The sequence below is a fragment of the Equus przewalskii genome, chromosome 16 (genome assembly GCF_037783145.1).
Source record: "Equus przewalskii isolate Varuska chromosome 16, EquPr2, whole genome shotgun sequence".
In the NCBI taxonomy this organism is placed as follows: domain Eukaryota; kingdom Metazoa; phylum Chordata; class Mammalia; order Perissodactyla; family Equidae; genus Equus; species Equus przewalskii.
The window spans coordinates 68278348-68297961 of NC_091846.1; the positions used below are offsets into that span (position 1 = coordinate 68278348).

The 19614-nt window shown below is 38.8% G+C and overlaps 1 protein-coding gene and 1 non-coding gene across 7 annotated transcripts in view; one reads left to right on the forward strand and one right to left on the reverse strand.

Annotated features, from left to right (window-relative positions):
• The window catches only part of DOCK9 (dedicator of cytokinesis 9), a 269565-nt gene that overhangs the window by 241109 nt on the left and 8842 nt on the right, over positions 1-19614 (reverse strand). The window lies entirely within an intron of this gene.
• LOC139076580 (U6 spliceosomal RNA) lies at positions 8153-8256 on the forward strand. Its single transcript, XR_011528316.1, has one exon. It is a non-coding gene; the product is annotated as a U6 spliceosomal RNA (small nuclear RNA).

A 19614-nucleotide genomic window follows, 5' to 3' on the forward strand; every position in this document is an offset into this window, starting at 1 on the left:
TGTCTCCGTAACACTAATGTGCTAACTTTAATAAACAGAAAGTAACTGCAACTTACAAAGGTTAAAAGTACAAATTATAAATTTATAAGTAGAACAGCTTCAAAGCTCTTTGAAACAATAACTATCCCCTCCTTAAAGAAAAGTGGTTTCAAAAACACAGATAAGCAGACCTGGAGTTCCACACTGGCTTACAACAGACTGAAAAACCAGCAGACTCTCTTAGACAGTAAACTAATTGACAGGCATTTAACTGAGTTTGAAGATACTGTCGTTCACATTGATTTTTCTTATACTGATAATACACCATAATTCCGTTATGCTGAAAACTGATGAGACCTAGATTTACAATCCTAAGAGAATTGCCTAACTTTTATTAGAAAATATTTCAAAAGCCAAAAGAATGCGCCAAAATTGGGGTTAGGGGGTGGCTGTTACTTCCAAATATTTGTACAATAGCTCTCTCAAAACTGTACACGACCAACAAACCAAGAAAAATATGAAATGTCCCAACTTCGAAAACCGCCACCTCAGTGATTCAGACCCATAGCATAGCAGTATTTGACATCTTGACACACAATGCCGGAGGAGCAGAGCACTAGGCTCTGCTAGGCCAAATGAAGAACCAGATGGGACACCTGCTTGTGTCAGGGGTCCTGGGACTCTCTGCCCTAACAATGCCTCTCCCCTCCCCCACCCAGCTCTATGTGCCCCAGGCCTGAGCCACCTACCAAGGGTTCCCCCAGTACACCCTGGTCAAACACTCACCCAGCAAGCAACTATGCTCCAATGAGGCCACACCATGGAATGGGGCAGAGCTAAGGAAAGCATGTTAGATGGCGCTGTCCATCCACTTCAAGGGCTCCACCCCTTGGAGGACCCATGGGCTATGTGTGGCAGTCCTATACCAGTCCTGCTCTGGGGACATGTCTGCACCATCCATGGCCCTTAACCAAAGTCACCATTTTGTTGGTAAATCCAACACACACTTTGCCTTGCTTACCTTACCTGACCTCTCAGAAGCTTATGACACCCGGGGACACTTCCTTACTCTGAAACACTCTTCCCTTGCTTCCTCAACACCCCAGCGTCCTGGAGGCCTCTTTTTCTCTCTAGTCTTGGGGCCCAGACCCCGAAGGTCTCCTCTTCCATTAGTGGGCCTGTAAATGGTGATGGAGCCATTTCTCTCCTCCATACCCTCTCCATAGGAAATCACATCCACTCCTATGGTTTCAAGGCACATCCACAGTGGGCCTCAAATTTTAGGTAAATCCATCAGATCAGAGATTCTGACTCAATATGCCTGGAGTGAAGCCCAAGAATTTGCATTTGTAACAAGTCCTCTGAGGTTCTGGATTCCTAAGCTCTGTATCAACTATCTACTTGACACCTCTGTGTGGTCTAGGGACATCTCGGTGGGTCCAGCTGTAGGCATGGTGAGGTCACCTTTCTTCCCTAACCTGCTCCCTTCTACACCCATGGCTTAAGCTGGGCATACAGGCATTGTCTCTGCTTCCTCCTCCCCTCCCACATCTAATCAATCACCAAACCCTGTTGAGTTTTGAATTTTGAACTGTCTAATTCCTATCATTCCCACTGCCATTTCCCTAGTTTAAACCACCTATCTCTCACATGTGTAACTCTAACAGCTTTTTTTTAATGGGATCTCTGCCTCCAGTCTTGCCCCTTCTGAACCGTTCTCCCACTGCAACCAGAATGATCTTCTAAAAACACAAATCCAACCATGTCACCACTCTGCTTAAAATTCTTCAGGGGCTCCCAACCAACCTCAGGATAAAGTTCACACTTTTTTTTTAATGTTTTATTGAAATGTAATTCACTTACCACAAAATTCACCCATTTGAAGTGTACAATTCAGTGACTTAGTATATCCACAGTTTGTGCAACCATCATAACAATCTAATTTTCCTGACTCCTAAAAGAAATCTCGTACCCATTAGCAGTCAACATCCATGTCCCCTCTCCCCAGTCCCTGGAAATCCCTAATCTACTTTCTGTCTCTGTGGATTTGTCTATTCTGGACATTTCAAAGAAATGGAATCAAATAATATGTGGACTTTATGTCTGGCTTCTTCTACTTAGCATGTTTTCAAGGTTCATCCATGTTATGGGATGTATCAGTACTCTTTTTTTATGGCTAAACAACATTCCACTGTATGGATATACCACATTTCATTTATCCGTTCACCAATTATGGACATTCAGGTTCTCTACTTTCTGACTGTTACCCATAATGCTACTATGAACATCCATTGTGATGGTTAATTTTGTGTGTCAACTTGACTGGATATCGCAAGGCGCCCAGATATTTGGCTATATTATTTCTGTGCGTGTCTGTGAGGGTGTTTCTGGATGAAATTAGCATTTGTCTCAGTGGACTTAGTAGCAGTTTGCCCTCCCCAACATGGCTGGGGGGAAGGGGCCGGGGGGCGGTGCATCATCCAATACTTCAAGGCCTGAATAGGACAAACAGAGGAAGAAGAATTGGCACTCCCAGCCTGATTACTCTAGCTGGGACATCAATCTTCCTCTGTCCTCAGTGCTCCTGGTTCTCAGGCCTTCAGTTCCAGAGCAGAATCTACACCATTGGCTCCCCTGGTTCTCAGCCCTTCAAACTTGGATTGAATTATACCACTGGCTTTCCTGGGTCTCCAGCCTGTAGATGGCAGACTGTGGAACTTCTCAGCCTCCATAATTGCATGAGCCAATTCCTTATAATAAACCTCTTCCTATATATACATACCCTATTGGTTCTATTTCTCTAAAGAATCCTAATATATCCATGTACAAGTTTTTGTGTGGACACACATTCTCAGTTCCCTTAAACACATACCTCTGAGTGGAATGGCTGGGTCATAGAATAACCCTATATTCAGGTTTTTGAGGAACTGACAAACTGTTTTCCAAAGTGGCTGCACAACATTTTATATTCCCACCAGCAATATATGAAGGCTCAAATCTCTTCACAGCCTCACCAACATGACAACAACAGACAAGGGTTATTGCCTTTCTTTATGTTTTAGCCATCCTGGTGGGTATGAAGTGGTATCTCATCGTGTTTTTGAATTACATTTCCCTGATGACTAACGTTGAGCAGATCCATTTGTATATTTTCCTTAAAGAAATGTTTAGATTCTTTGCTCATTTTTTAACTGAGTTGTCTTTTTATTAATGAGTTGTAAGAGTTCTTTATATATTCTGGATGCAAGTCTCTTATCAGATATATGATTGCAAATCTTTTCTCTCATTCTGTGGGTTATCTGCACGCTTTCTTTATAGTGTCCTTTGAAACACAAAAGTCTTCATTTTGATAACATCCAACTTATCCATTTTTTCTTGTGTTGCTTGTGCTTTTGGTGTCACATCTAAGAAACCATTGCCTAACCCAAAGTCATAAAGATTTACATCTATACTCTTTTTCAAAGAGTTTTATAGCTTTAGGTCTTACATTTAGGTCTATGATCATCAATTTTGAGTTAGTTTTTACATATGGAGTGACATAAGGATCCAACTTTAGTCTTTTGCATATGGATTCCTGGTTGTCCCAGCACTATTTATTGAAAAGACTATTCTATCTCCACTGAATGGTCTTGGCATTCTTGTCGAAAATGGACTTATTTCTGGACTCTGAATTCTAGTCCATTGATACATGTGTCTATCTTTATGCCAATATCACACTATTTTGATTACTGTAGCTCTGTAGTAAGTTTTGAAATCAGGAAATATAAATCCTCCAACTTTGTTCTTTTTTGAAGATTGTTTTCACTGTTCTGGATTCCTTGCATTTCCATATTAATTTTAGGATCAGCTCATCAATATGTGGAAAAAGGCAGCTAAGATTTTGATAGAAATTGTATTTAATCTGTAGGTAGATTTGAGGACCACTGCCATTTCAGGAATATTAAGTTTTCCAATCCATGAACATTGGATGTCTTTCCATTTATTTAGTATTCTTTAATTTCTTTTAATAATGTTTTGGTAGACAAATCTTGTACTTTGTTTGTTAAATTTAGTCCTAAGTATTTTATTCTTTTTGATGCTTTTGTAAATAGAATTGTTTTCTTAATTTCATTTTCGGTTTGCTCATTATTAGTGTAGAGAAATACAAGTGATTTTTTTAATTACTATTTTGTGTTTTATTTATTTATTTATTTTTGCTAAGGAAGATTCATCCTGAGCTACCATCTGTTGCCAATCTTCCTCTTTTTGCTTGAGGAAGATTCAGCCTGAGCTAACATCTGTGCTAACCTTCCTGTATTTGTATGTGGATCGCCACCACAGTATGGCTGCTGACAAATGGTGTAGATCCATGCCCGGGAACTGAAACCAACCTGCTGATGCAGAGCACACCAACCTTAACCACTAGGCCTATAACTGATTTTTTATATTAATCTTATGTCCTGCATCTTCTTATGTCCTGCATCTTTGCTGAACTCCTAAGATCACACTTCTTAACATGCCCTAGAAGGTCCTTCATGTTGGGCCCCAGCTTACCTCTTAAGAGCTATGTCTCATCACTTCCATCTGGGACTACAGGCTCTCATGATATTGACCAGCTTTTAGTTCCTGGATAATTCTAGGCTTTTGCTTTCCTCTAGGCCTTTGCACATGTTGTTCCCTATGGCTACAATAGAATACCTCCCTTTATCTGGCTCCTTTCTTCTTTTCCTTCAGGTCTCAGCCTATGTTACTCTCTCTGGTCTAGAACAGGTACCTCTCCCACGTTATCACAGGAAACCCCACATGTCTCTTTTTTGAAGCTCCTATCCCACCATGTTGGAACTCTGATTACCTATTTATGTTCCTGATGAGACTGCAAGGTCTTTGAGGTCAAGCACTGTATTTGTCCAATTCACAGTTCTATCCCAGGTTCTGGCCCTGTGGCTGGTATGTAACAGTACTTGATGAGTATTTGTTAAACAAGTTACCAAAATCAACCGATTATCCAGTCCAAGCCTCTACACTTTCCATTTTACATGTCAATCCTTCATTACCTATAATGAAACGGCTAGTGGATTTGATGGTAAATGTTCTCATAGATAAAAAATCCCACGACAATTTAATCCCATGCCTTATAACTATTTCTCTCACTACCTTTATAAACTGGAATTGACTGAAAGTATGACCTGCTAACAGCTGCTCTATAAATGTTTACTGAGATAAACAGTGGAATGAAGCTTCCTCATTCCACAGAACACCTAAGTATTTGTCAATATGACAAGACGTGAAGGGAATGGGAAGGTCAAGAAGACAATGAAGGATGGCAGAAGCCATTATACATTTCCTACCCGCCCCCAAAAATTATTTTACTCTTCTGCATCTTCTATTTTCTTTATCTCCCTTACAGACAACGTTCTCAAAGATTCTCTCATATACACACAACACTCACTCACTCATTGATATAAATCTGTCTTTCTTCAGACTCTCCTTGCCTAGCACTCCTTCTCCCTGACAACATGGGAAATGCAGTGAGTTAACTGGCCTTTCAACTTGTCATTACACAGTTTTCCAGTTCCAAATAAACTTGGAATGGTCAGGTCTAGACCCGTGGCAGAGTGGGGACGCCAGCCTCAAAGGGTATAAAGTCACAACTAAAGGTGTGGCAAGCAGGAAGACAGCCTCCCTAGAGGTCCCAGGGAGCTCTTCCCTGACCCTGTCCCCACCCCCACTGCTCCCAGAAGACCCCGGTTTTCCCTTCTTCACCACACTGCTGTAATTTTCCATTTCCATGTCTTTCTAGCCCATTCCTGTACTGTTCAGTTGCCTGTATGTGTTTTCTAATTTTCCTACAATAAATATGCATTGTTCTTATAATAAGAGAGGAAAAAGTTAGTTCTTTTTTTAAAAGTACCAAGAAACGGACCTGTAAGAGGATATGACAAGCCATCTTCTTATAAATTTAATTCAGCAAGAATTTGCCATTTTTAAGTGATTTTTAAACTTAAAAATAAATAAAACTTGGATAGAGTTTGCATTTAGTTTTACAGTTCGTTGCCCCTTCCCAGGCAAACTTCAAATGACCTCATGGGAAACAAAAAACTGTTTCTTTTCCTAATTTGTAATGTGCTATACATCTCTGTGTCTGACAAGTTTTTCAATCACAAAGCATACACTTATAACCTTCTTATTAAGCACTATAAATAAAAGGAAAACCATTTGACTTGGCCTGCAGAGTGACTGATTTCCTTCCCATCTCCTCATATTCCTTAGAGACACGGAAAGAATGAGGCGCATGTGTCCGCGTTGACTCCCCAAGCCTTCTCCAACAGGATATCTCCATCCGCTGCTTGCTTTTTGTCACTGCTCGTAACAGGAAAACTCGCTTTCCTGCTTTCTCAATACCAAATGGGTTAGTCCTGCGAGGGAAAACATCCCCTCAGAATCCACCCCAAGGCTACACAGAAGGCAAGAGAAACAAAAGCTAGTCCATTATTTCCCCAAATATTCCACTGGCAGGCAGCCAAGGACTGTGCCAGTTCAGTGGTTTAATATCCTGTGGCTTTGGTGGAAAAGATAGAAAGAATTATGAAGCTGCCAGCCCAGGATCCCAAAATCTGCTCCACTGGTGTTAATATTTGCCAGGCATCCATCATGACACCACCTTTCACAAAAAGAAAACCCAGCCACTGTCAGACAAGTTACAGAACTAGGAAAAGGCCTAGGGAAAGGTATATGGCTTGGAATACAAGGGATCCAGGAATACTATCAATAGAAGGAATCATTCTTCATGTTAGAAGAGTTTTAGAGAAATGTTCAGGAAACAAAAGAGAAGAATCAACATTAAGGTTTGCGCAAAATGTCCAGGCAGAGTCAAAGTAGGAAAGAACAAGGTCAAACAAAGGATGAAGAGCAAGCTTAGGGCACACACAGATGTGATACCCTATTCACATCTAGTGAGCCAAAAATGGCAGTACTGGTGACAGTTCAAGAGCCCCTGCTCGGACTGCGGGGAACCCCTCCCCACCTACAAGGCCCCACCAGCAAGGCAATATACTCATTCCTACCAAACGCTGGGCCTGGGCCTCACTGGTGTGTGGGTGCCACATGTCTAAACACTGTCCCCCACCCTGCAACTCCCTCAAGTCACAAGACTCCATCTCACTACGGCTGCCCTTTCCTCAGGTGCTAACATAAGATACGCACCCACCTGCTCCCAGTCTGCGCGCTCCTCATTCCTGCTGCCCAAACCAACCACTTTGAATAAAACATCCCCAATTATCGTCTCCACAAACCTGCAACAGCGCTTCCCAAACTACTTGTGGTGAAAGTCCTCTTCCTCCCCTAGTCCACTGGAGACCAATACTTTTATAAAATACAAAATAATAGTATAATAATAACTAATAAATAAAATTAAAAACAAAGACATACAAAACATAAGTCCCAAATTTTTATTAGATTCAACAGACTTACAGCTGCCCTGTCAAACTGTTAAAGGTTTCTAAACACTTACTCTCAATTTCTACATGTCTCTCATCACAGGTCAGTTATAAACAGACCATGGACAAACCCTGACTGTGGATTTCACATTGAGTAGCACTACCTTACAGCAAATGGAGCTTCAGCATTTTCAAGTCTCCACTTCCTACTGTGCTTCTCTATCCTGAAGCCTTTCACCAAGACCTACAGATCTTCTTCTATTGGGGTAAATTCTCATTTATCCTCCTCCCTTTTCTCTCATCATCTCCCTTTAACAACTAGCTTTCTCCTGACTCTCACAAATGTCAATGGGCAAGGCTGGAAATAAAGACATGTGGATGAGTCGGTGAAATAGAAGTAGCAGCTAAACTCTCTGGAAGGTGGAAGAGGGAAAACATCAGGTACTTATTCTTCCAGAGAATGGCTACAGTAGGAAGCTGAATAGGAAAACAGTAAAAGATGGAGGAAGACATAAAAAATAGTTATCATTATTAGTTGTCATTATTAGTTATCATTATTACCATATTTATTAATAACAGATAATAATGACAGTATTTGATATCAAAAGAAGATAGAGTTTCAGAGAGGAAAGACCTATAGTCGTATGAAGCAAAGAAATCCAAGAGGAGGAAAACTGAGAACACGTTTCCATCTATAATTTATCAATCCATGCAGTGACTTAGCTTGTATTTGGAAATGTTAAAGAAGTTCACATCTAGTGCTTGCTTCGGCAGCGCATATACTGAAATCGGGACAACACAGAGATTAGCATGGCCCCTGCACAAGGATGACACATAAATTCGTGAAGCATTCCATATTTTTATGTAATCTACACAGAAATCAAAATACATTGATGTACACCCGAAATTTAAATAATGTTATAAACCAATGTTACTGCAATAAAATAAATAAATAAATAGAAGTTCACATCCAAAAATGAACTGGGTTCCCTGTTCTAGAAAACGGTCACATTTACTCTTATCTAAAACAAGTAAAACCATAGAAATGTGTACAAAAAACATCACAAAATAAATTACTTAATTATTTATCTTGTCTCTAAATAACTGTTTATGAACCTACCATTTTTAAAGCTTCTTTAATTTTTCCCTTAAAACGGGAAAAATGAAATATGAAGTCAGAATGCCAGCCTTGAAGACACAGTGGTGGAGAAGGCAACTGGTTGGGGCCTCATGGTTAAGCTCACACTGATTATGACTATTTTAAAGATGACTAGATAGATGGTTTTAAAAGCTGTCTGCTCTACCACAAACATTCTCTAAAAAATGAAGGCCCCTAAGAGCTCACTTCTAATCCCTTTCTCTGGTGGTGGTTTATAACGGGAGATGAGATTCTCATCTGTCTGAGACGGTTTATCTGAAAGCAGGAAACCAGATAAATTTACACTCCCCTCAAGGCCTGCGTAACCGGGGTGGGAGTTCTCAGATTTCTGCATCACCACCTTCCGAGACTTGCACAGCTGAAACCTAAGGCTATATTTAATATCGCCAGCTTCTCAATCTCATATGGCCAGGAAACATCAAGCTCACCCTGGTGTGGGAGGAGGGAGGATTATAGGTAAATATTTATTGAATAAATAAATATCCTAATCTAATCAGGTTCAAATACCCACCAACTTTATCCCAAAATACTTCTTACACACAACCTCTTTACTTCATGCCCTCTTCATTACCTCTTGCCTAAATTACGGCAAAAGTCTCCTAAGTACAAAAAAAACAAAGAAACACAGCATAAAAAACTGCATAATTCAATGCGTAGACCAAAACACACAGGACAAGAAACAAAGGAAACGCAGGAAAACTGGAAAACGAGTGATATGATGACAACATTAAGCCCTCATACATCAATAATCACCCTTAACGTAAACAGATTGAACTCTCCAATAAAAAGACACAGAGTGGCAAGATGGATTAAAGAACAAGATCCAACAATTTGTTGTCTCCAGGAAACACATCTCAGCTCCAATGACAAACACAGGCTCAGAGTGAAGGGGTGGAAGATGATACTCCAAGCTAACGGCAAACAAAAGAAAGCAGGTGTCGCAATACTTATATCAGACAAAGTAGACTTCAAGATAAGGCAGGTAAAGAGAGACAAAGAGGGTCAATATATAATGATCAAAGGGACACTCTATCAAGAAGAAATAATGCTTATAATTATCTATGCACCCAACACAGGAGCACCAAAGTTCATAAAGTAACTATTAACAAACCTAAAAGAAGACATTAAAAATAACACAATAATAGTATGGGACCTCAACATCCCACTCACATCATTGGACAGATCATCCAGACAGAAAACCAACAAGGAAACAGTGGAATTAAACGAAAAGCTAAAACAGTTGGACTTAATAGACATATATAGAACACTCCATCCAAAAACAGCAGAATACACATTCTTCTCAAGTGCACACGGAACATTCTCAAGGATAGATCATATGTTGGGAAACAAGGCAAGCCTCTATAAATTTTAAAATATTGAAATAACAAGCATCTTCTCTGATCATAATGCTATAAAGCTAGAAATTAATTACAAGAAAAAAGTTGAGAAAGGGACAAAGATGTGGAGACTAAACAACACGCTATTGAACATGCAATGGATCACTGAAGAAATTAAACAAGAAATCAAAAAATATCTGGAGACAAATGAAAATGATAACATGCCATACCAACTCATATGAGATACAGCAAAAGCTGTATTAAGAGGGAAATTCATCACAATACAGGCAACACCTTAACAAACAAGAAAAATCCTAAATAAGCAATCTCAAATTACACCTAACTGCATTAGAAAAAGAAGAACAAACAAAGCCCAAAGTCAGCAGAAGGAGAGAAATAATAAAAATCAGAGCAGAAATAAATGCTATTGAAACAAAAAAGGCAGTAGAAAGGATCAATGAAACAAAAAGCTGGTTCTCTGAGAAGACAAATAAAATTGACAAACCCCTAGCCAGACTCACAAAGAAAAAAAGAGAGAAAGCTCAAATAAACAAAATCAGAAATGAAAGAGGAGAAATAACAACAGACTCCACAGAAATACAATGGATTATAAGAGAATACTACGAAAAACTACATGCCAACAAAATGGATAATCTAGAGGAAACGGATAATTTCTTAGACTTTTACAACCTCCCAAAGCTGAGTCAAGAAGAAACAGACAATCTAAACAGACCAATCACAAGGAAAGAAATTGAAACAGCAATCAAAAACATCCCAAAGAATAAAACCCCAGGACCAGACAGCTTTCCTGGGGAATTCTACCAAACTTTCAGAGAGGATTTAATACCTATCCTTCTCAAGCTATTCCAAAAAATTATGGAGGATGGAACACTTCCTAACACATTCTACGAGGTCAACATTACTCTGATACCAAAGCCTGACAAGGACAGCACAAAAAAGGAGAACTATAGGCCAATATCACTGATGAACATAGAGGCAAAAATTCTCAACAAAATTTTGGCAACCCGAATTCAGCAATACGTCAAAAGGATCATACATCAAGATCAAGTGGATTCATACCAGGGACACAGGGATGGTTCAATATCCACAAATCAATCAACGTGATACACCACATCAACAAATTCACGGGAAAAAAACACATGATCATCTCAATAGATGCAGAGAAAGCATTTCACAAGATCCAACAGCCATTTATGACAAAAACTCTGAACAAAATGGGGATAGAAGGAAATTACCTCAACATAATAAAGGCCATATATGACAAACCCACAGCCAACATCATACTCAATGGGGAAAAACTGGGCACCATCCCTCTGAGAACAGGAATGAGATAAGGATGCCCACTATCACCACTCTTATTCAACATACTACTGGAGGTTTTGGCCAGAGCAATTAGGCAAGAGAAAGGAATAAAAGGAATCCAAATAGGGAGTGAAGAAGTGAAACTCTCGCTGTTTGCAGACAACATGATCTTATATATAGAAAATCCAAAAAAATCCATTGGAAAACTAATAGAAATAATTAACAACTACAGTAAAGTTGCAGGGTACAGAGTCAACTTACAAAAATCAGTTGCTTTTCTATACTCCAATAATGAACTTAGAGAAAGAGAACTCAAAAATATAATTCCATTTGTACCTAGTACCTAGGAATAAATTTAACCAAGGAGGTGAAGGACTTATACAAAGAAAACTATAAGACATTACTGAGAGAAACAGATAATGACTTAAAGAGATGGAAAGAGATTCCTTGCTCATGGATTGGAAGGATAAACATAGTTAAAATGTCCACACTACCCAAAGCAATCTACAGATTCAATGCAATCCCTATCAGAATCCCAATGACATTCTTCAAAGAAATGAAACAAAGAATAAAATTCATATGGGGCAATCAAAGACCCTGAATTGCTAAGGCAATCCTGATAAAAAAGAACACAGATGGAGGTATCACAATCCCTGACTTCAAAATGTACTACAAAGCCATAGTGACCAAAACGGCATGGTACTGGTACAAAAACAAGCACACAGATCAATGGAACAGAACTGAAAGCCCAGAAATAAAACCACACATCTACGGTCAGCTAATCTTCGACAAACATGCCAAGAACATACAACGGAGAAAAGACAGTCTCTTCAATAAATGTTGGGAAAATTGGACAGCTACATGCAAAAGAATGAAGGTAGACCACTATCCCACACCATACAGAAAAATAAACTCAAAATGGATCAAAGACTTGAAGATACGTCCTGAAACTATAAAATTCCTGGAAGATAATATTGGTAGTACACTCTTTGACATCAAACTAAAAAGGATATTTTCAAATACCATGTCCTCTCAGACAAGGGAAACAAAAGAAAAAATAAACAAGTGGGAATTCATCAGACTAAAGAGCTTCTGCAACGCAAAAGAAACTAGGGTCAAAACAAACAGACAATCCACCAATTGGGAGAAAATAATTGCAAATCATATATCTGACAAGGGGTTAATGTCCATAATACATAAGGAATTCACACAAATGAACAATAAAAAAGCAAACCACCAGATCAAAAAGCAGGCAGAGGAGACGAACAGACATTTTTCCAAAGAAGATATACAGATGGCCAATAAACACATGAAAACATGTTCAATATCACCAATCATCAGGAAAATGCAAATCAAAGCTACACTAAGATACCATCTTATGCCCGTTAAAATGACTATAATCACTAAGACTAAAAATAACAAATGTTGGAGAGGGTGTGGAGAGAAGGGAACCCTCACACACTGCTGGTGGGAATGCAAACTGGAAAACAGTATGGAGATTCCTCAAAAAACTAAAAATAGACCTACCATATGACCCAGCTATCCCACTACTGGGTATCTACCAAAACAATTTGAAATCAACAATCCAAAGTAACATATGCACCCCTATGTTCATTGCAGCACTATTCACAATAGCCAAGACCTGGAAACAACCTAGGCGCCCATCGACTGATAACTGGACAAAGATGTGGTATATATATACAATGGAATACTACTCAGCCAGAAAAAAAGACAAATTCATCCCATTTGCAATAACATGGAAGGACCTAGAGGGAATTATGCTAAGCGAAATAAGCCAGTCTGAGAAAGACAAACACCAGATGATTTCAGTCATATGTGGAATAGAAACAAGTACTGGACAAAGAAAACAGTTCAGTGGTTACCAGGGGAAGGGGGGTGGGGGGAACACCGGGGGTGAAGGAGAGCACTTATGTGGTGACAGTCAAGAAATAATGTACAACTGAAATCTCACATTGAGTAAACTATTACGAACTCAATTAAAAAAAAAAAAGTCTCCTAAGTACTATCTAAACCCCTAGCTCTCTGCCCCAATCCACGACCCAGCCACCAGGCTCTAAGGACACAGTCCCCATATTCCCACAGCAAAGCTCTGATCCAGGCGCCTTCCAGCTCAAAAACGCACATCAAAGAATAAAGTCAAAACTCTAAAACATGGCCCTTATCCACGTTCCCTCTCCCCTTCCTTGGGTGACCTGGATCTGTATACCCCTAACTCTCCCTATATTTCACCAGACTCAACTACTCACTGTTGCCCAAACACACCCCATGATTTCCATCCTCAGGGCCTTCACTCATGTGGTCCCTCTATCTAGAACAATTGCCATCTCTCAAGTCTACTTTCAGCTCAAAATGCCATCTCCTTCATTAAGCTTTTGCTGTTTTCCTCAACTAGAGGTACTCTCTCTCCTGGGGACATTTTAACATTTTTACTTACTCTCCAATGATGCAATTTTCTATTTAAATGTGTACAAAGCTTATTTTGTAATCTCCTCTCCCCTATTAGGTCTGTCAGCACGTAGGACAGGATCTGTCTTATTCATTCTGGTTCCCCAAAGCACCTAGCACAGAGCTTGGCACATAGTAGGGATTCAACAAATGTGTTCAATTAATTTGGTGCATGTGTGAAATTAAAAATCTACCTATTCAGATAAATGTGGAAGCATCTGTAATATACTTGTGCATGCATATATATTTGTCAATCAAATACTTGCTCATTTCTTTTCCCAGGGGATTATTAACATAATCCACAATGTCCTTAATGATAAGCAGCAAATAAATGAATAAAAATAAACAAAAATCAAGCTTAAACCAAGTACACGCACCTTTACATAAGAACCAATTTCAGTACTTTATGAATAAAGATGTTTCTTTACAATTGAAAAGTGGTGCTTTTCTAGAAACAAAGACCAGTACCTTATCAGCTACACTATCATTAGCCTAACTGCAATCAGCAGGATGTCACCTTGCTCCCAAAAGCCCCCATGCTTAGTATTCAGTATCTTTCACAATCACTAAAAACCCAGGCAACAGCACCTTGCAAATCTGTGTTCCTTGGAGATTAAAGTCCTTGATGATTTTGCATAAAAAACTCAATTTGCTTTTCATGCACAGTTCTCATAATTAATTCAAATTATTTTTAATCTGAAGCTCTGCAAAAATTGGTTTCATTTTCAGTTCTGAAGAAGCAGAGGTTTTACGGTTCTTGCACCCTCAACTATAGTATATAAAGAATTACAATAATATATACCAGCATATTATTTAACACAGGCTTAAAGTGCTAATGATACTGTATTATTTAACATAAGTTTCATACGTTACTTCTGAGGTTAATTAAGGACATAATCAAGATCCAAATCCCTGCATTTTAGGGGGTCTTTGCACCTAGGGGACATATTACAGATGCCAAGAGAAATAAATCTCTCAAATGCCCTGTTTTCCCTAGTTAGTTTCAAAGTAAATTACACGTGTATAGCTAAAAATCTTAATTTTAGGACTCTTCAGGATGTTACAGCTACATTAATATAAAAAGCATTTTCTCCCACCTCACTAGCCCGGTCCTTTGAACCATGACCCACAATTCTCCCTGCACTCTTATCATTAATGTGAGTTTCCTCTATGCCTACCCAGTATCTTCATGAAAGAACCATTCTATCACTACTCCTGCAATGAACACGCACATCAAACTTCATGTTTCCTGGGTCTCACGAAAGCAGAATAATAGATGTGGAGGTCCTGGTATGTTTCCACTCTCCAGAAAGCTGACTTTAGTCTCAGCATCTTCCTACAAACTCCATCTGCACTGGTCACAACCTTCCTTCTTCCTTCTAGGGTGCAAAACAGCTAAAAGTCAGAGGACTCCCCAAGAGGAACACCAACCCAAAAGTTCCCTGGGTCCCAACTGTGCTCCTTTTCCTCTAGTTAACATGCACCTTGAGGACAAGGTCTGTGTCTTAACCAAATGTTTATACTTTAGTGTTTGTTGAGTAAGTGAATGACCAATGACAACTAGGGATCTCCTGAAGATTGAAGCTCCAAAGCTTAAAAAAATTGTAGTAACACTGCATTTTTGTCTGCTAGTATCATGTTAAGAGCTCAAAAATGACTTAAAATCTGCTAAGATCCTGACCAGAAGATAAACAAGAGGACACTGAATCCTCAGGAGGCTCCAGGGCAAGACGCCTGGCCTGATAATGTGGAAGATCACAGGGCAGCTGGAGCACAAAAGACTGGGCTCCATCTGGCCTTGGCCCCTTCTCTCCCAAAGGTTACCACTGATGGAAATAAGCTCCAGGGCTGTACCAGGCCACGCTCCAAACCAAAGGATCTGGTCAGAAAGCAGCAGCTTAAATCCACTCTGGGCTGGTCAATGCCTCCTGCCTTGTACAGGTGGCACAATGCAGGCACCAGGCCAAGACCCGGAAGGAGTAGGTATCACAGGCAGAACCCAGTTCTCCCAACAGTTTAAATGGTCTTAAGTCCTTTAAAAAACTTGATACATTAATTAGTTTTTCACAAAATCACCTCCAAATAAGTCAGTAAAGCACACACATTTTTCAGTTTCAAAAAAATCATACAACAGCAGTTACTTCTGATCTTCTAGAAAAAAATAACTAATATTCTCTCAGAAGGTTTTCTTTTAGAATAAGGAAAATAAAGATGGCTAAATGAACATATTAAAAGTCTGGGAAGAAAAAAAGTTAACCTACGAGATTAAATATCCTGTAAATCTTAGCTAGTGTAATAGTTTATAAATGAATCTAATATACTATAAATATTATGGCACCTCTGCTATCACCATAGGAACTCTGCTTTCTACTTAAGAAAACAGCAGTATGTTAGAATGACAGATTAAATAAGTTCTCTAAACAATCTTAGAAATGCAACCCTTTCTGTAATACAATTTGAACCAAATTGCCATTCATAGTTGAATATTTATTTTAGTCACAGCAAAACAGCCTGAAAGGTAAAATAACCTAGATTAACAGAAATTATTCTACATTAAGAATTTTAGGTTAATATGCCCAGGAAGGTTTTTTCTCTAACCACATAATCATTTTAACCAAAGTATACATAAAACCATGAACTTCTCTGCCCCTTGAATAACATTATTTGACTACTAAATTAATTCTTCCTTCTACAATAAGATACTGAGATCTCTTTTTAGATTAATCTTGTAATTCTTGCTTTTTATTTCTTTCTCCCTTTCCTACCAATACCCCTTAAACAGAAATGTAGAATTCCTTTCTTGGCTTGTGGAAAAATGAATCTACATCTACAAACTGGCCTAGGACACATGAAATATATAAGCAGGAAGGAGATCCATGGTGCAAATCGATGTCTCATATTCTGATATTGCCTGATTACAATGCTATAAAGGTACTTGATGAAATTCAAGTACAAACAAAGTAAATTTAATTATTTCCTGCGGTCAGTGGAAAATACATTGGGCCAGGAGTCAGTAAACTAGATTTTGTTCTGGTCTGCAAGACTAACTAGCTATATGACTAACTAGCTATAAGACAAATCACTTAACCATGGTAGACCTTATCTTCCTCATCTGTAAAATTAGGAAGCTGGACCAGAAGACCTCAAAAGATACATTTCACCTCCAAAACAGTATGATTTCATTTCCACATCACAAATTTCTATCAACCCAGAGAATTCATGGTACTTTCCAGAAAAGTGTTTAATGTTTCAAGTTAACAACCATGTAAAAGTTTCAGAGAAAGTTAATTTTTAAAATTATATCTTTTAGACAATCCCTGCCATCTTACCACGAAAAAATGTTAAATATTAGCCAGGTGACCTTAAGCGAGTCACTTGATTTCTCTGGTCTTCAGTTTCTTCACTGAAAAACAGAAATAAAAAAAACTACCCCGTCTCTTTGACTAGATTTTCCAAAGGCACGGGCAAGATGAAGAATTTTTAAATTTTTTGTGTCAAACGCAATTCTGCCCAGGTTTTTTGGAAGAATTTTTAAAAACTGTCAAATGCAAGGTTTCATTATTTCACAAGGGCCTCCCTCCTCTATGAGCACTCTATGCAGGGCTCTTAACTGGTCGACAATATTTTTGCTACCAAGATGCACGTGTATGTCTTCCTTCAGTAACACTTTGTACTTTAAGATGCACATCTGTACAAGCACTAAGATGTACAAGTGTAATTTCCAAACAGTACTAATTTGAATGTCTTGCAAGCAGCACCAAAATTTCCCTCCAATATTCACTGTTTTCTTTGTCTTGGTAGATTATCATCTATTCACTTATGAAAGTAAAACAACTGGGAAATACTACAATATATAAAGAACAAACCATACGCATACCTTTTCATGTATTACCTTCCAACATTTTTTCTTCTATATACAAAGTTATTTCTCACATAATTATGATCATATATATTTCCATATACTGCTTCTTTTTCACCAATATTATAATTTTCCCATGTTGTAAGTTCTCCATAAGCAGCACTTTTAAAATTATATGATATTCCTTTAGGTTGCCCTCTATATAAATAACAAAGCTTGCACTTACTGGCTATTTACTGTGTGCCAGGCCCTATTCTAAGTGCTTTATATGCATCAGCTCACTCAATCATCGCAAAGATCTATGGGATGAGTGCTATCATGATGTCCATTCTCGGGGTGAAGAGACTGAGAAAGCAGAACTTTCTCTGAAATGCTGGGTTTAGAATCTCTTGAGCCCAAGATCTTGTCTGCTGTATCCTACTGCTCTCACTAGCAAGAACAATCTCCCTATTAAAGAAACTTGCTTATACAACCATATCTTCTAGATTCTAGAATTCAGGGGCTAAACAGCTGACATTTCACTTACTCCTGAAACAAAAGAGAATGGTTTATAAGGGCATCTGTAATATCATAAAACTTTTCCATGAATACTGCTTATACTTTTTTTAAAAAGTGAATCATTCTATATACTGTTTATAATCTTTTTTTAACTTAGTATGGTAAACATCTCTCCTTAGAACATTTCTATATCCACATGACAGAACACGTATTTTCTATTAACACAAAATGTACAAAATGAAAATAGAGTATGTGACTCTCAAACTAAGTACACAAGAGTTTGAGAACAAACTTCAGGGGGTTGAGGAGATCCTGGTAGTTCACTGACATCTGCTTTCAGATTTACTTTCTGATTCACGCTCAATAAATGGTAATCTATAATAAATAAATGGGCATGTCTCTAACACATGCACTGACTCCACCAGCCTCCAGAAGCAGACACATCCAAGCACTATCTTAAATGTATTTATCCCTGCCACTTCAAAGAAAGGCAGGCAGGGAGATCCAAACAAACCATTTGGCATTACAGAGTTCTGATCAGATAGTAAGTCTCCCTGCTATCAATTCGCTGATAAGGACTCAAGGAGTCTATTAGAGAAAAAGTAACAGAGATGTAAAAGGAATAGAAACAACTTCACCATCCAAGTGCTTCCTGAAGTTTGGCAAAACTCATGGGTCAAGTGAATGAAAAGCTCTTCTAGTAGTCTTTATTATTTGTAGTTTTATTTTGTTTTGTTTTCAAATAAATGAGTTGCTAAATACCTAACACAAGAATTAAATCAGTGTGTTCTTTTATACACTGAGGTTCTACAGAGTTGGTGAAAACAAATGGTCCTAAAAAAGGAAATTAATCTTGGGCCGGCCAGTGGCGTAGTGGTTAAGGTCGCACATTCGGCTTCAGCAGCCCAGGGTTAACAGGTTTAGATCCCAGGTGCAGACCTACACACCACTTATCAAGCCATGCTGTGGAGGCATGCCACATACAAAATAGAGGAAGACTGGCACAGATGTTAGCTCAGGGCCACTCTTCCTCAAGCAAGAAGAGGAAGATTGGCAACAGGTGGTTAGCTCAGGGCCAATCTTCCTCACCAAAAAGAAAACAAAAGGAAACTAACCTTACTTGTATCAAAATGCATAGCTGCTTTCAAAAACTATGCAAAGATTGGGGCCAGCCTGGTGGCACAGCAGTTAAGTGTGCACGTTCCACTTCGGCAGCCCAGGGTTTGCCGGTTCGGAACCCAGGTGCAGACATGGCACCACTTGGCAAGCCATGCTGTGGTAGGTGTCCCACATATAAAGTAGAGGAAGATGGGTATGGATGTTAGCTCAGGGCCAGTCTTCCTCAGCAAAAAAAAAGGAGGATTGGCAGCAGATGTTAGCTCAGGGCTAATCTTCCTCAAAAAAAACTATGCAAAGATCACACAGATCTACTGACAACCTGACCAGCTTTTTCTAAACTAAAGCAACACAGGGCCAGCCCCAAAGTGATGCATTCTTATATACATGAATATCATCAAATTTATCAGGTTGCAATGAGAAATTAATGATATAATGGAACCGGTGCATTAGGAAAATTAA